The 1,106-nt window shown below is 42.1% G+C and overlaps 1 non-coding gene across 1 annotated transcript; it reads right to left on the reverse strand.

Moving 5' to 3' along the window:
- Window positions 1–235: 235 nt before the first annotated feature.
- On the reverse strand, window positions 236–342 carry LOC111828105. The gene has a single exon (XR_002831886.1). It is a non-coding gene; the product is annotated as a U6 spliceosomal RNA (small nuclear RNA).
- Window positions 343–1,106: the final 764 nt, after the last annotated feature.

Raw genomic sequence — 1,106 nt, forward strand, 5'->3', positions numbered from 1 at the left:
CAGAATTTAATGATTTATTGTTCTTTTTTTCTTTATTGATTAAGGTATTATAAATGTGTCCTTATCCCCTCATTGTCCCCCATCCCCCCAGTCCTGCCCTCACCCTCACCCCCTGTTGTCTGCGTCCATCGCTTATGCTTATATGCATGCATGCAAGTCCTTTGGTTGATCTCTCCCCCTTACCCCCACCCTCCCCTACCTTCCCTCTGAGCATCTGATCAATGTTTCTCTGTCTAAAAATATGGAATGCTTCACAAATTTGCGTGTCGTCCTTGCACAGGGGCCATGCTAACCTTCTCTGTATCGTTCCAATTTTAGTATATGTGCTGCCGAAGCAAGCACGATTTATTCTTATTCTGGTGGTTTTCTTTTCATAATGTCTTTGAATGCCTTTGTACCTCTTTTTAGTGATAGGTGTTATGGGTTGGCTCAACGAGATAGACCACCGACTCAGAATTTAAATTTGAAAGCCTTTTTATTAAGCTGGCCAGCTGACCACAGCACCTATCTCCCCCTCTGGGAGATTCGGAGCATGTGGCAGAGACCAAGGGTGCAGTATGATTCTTTATAGCAAGACTGTGTTAAGAAAAATTAACTACAAAGCATTCCATTAAGGTTAAACAGAGTCACACCTGGCTGGAGCATATCATAACACATTGTTTTTCTAAGACAATCTAACAATCCTTCTTCCACTGACCCTGATGCACTTCTTACTCATACATCCCCCCTCTCCCTCCGAGCACATTCAATTTCTCATGTCTCATTCCCCCCCTCAACACGTTCCGTAACCCTTTACTCTATAACATTGTAACATTCTGTAACTTTTTCATGACTCAGTCTCCTACCCCATAACAATAGGTACTTATTTATTGCCATTTTTATTCTTTATGCCTATGTTTCTCTCCATCTCTGTTAAAATATTTTATTATTGATTGATAGAGAGAAAGGAAGGGGGGGGGGGGAGAGAGAGAGAGAGAGAGAGAGAGAGAGAGAGAGAGAGAGAGAGAGAAAGGAAAGAGAGAAACTTGAATTTGGTGGTTCCATGTAATTATGCATTCATTGGTTGAATCTTGTATGTGGCCCTGACCAGGGATCAAACCTGCAAC

Source organism: Myotis lucifugus, unplaced genomic scaffold, assembly GCF_000147115.1.
Source record: "Myotis lucifugus unplaced genomic scaffold, Myoluc2.0 scaffold_3, whole genome shotgun sequence".
Classification (NCBI taxonomy): domain Eukaryota; kingdom Metazoa; phylum Chordata; class Mammalia; order Chiroptera; family Vespertilionidae; genus Myotis; species Myotis lucifugus.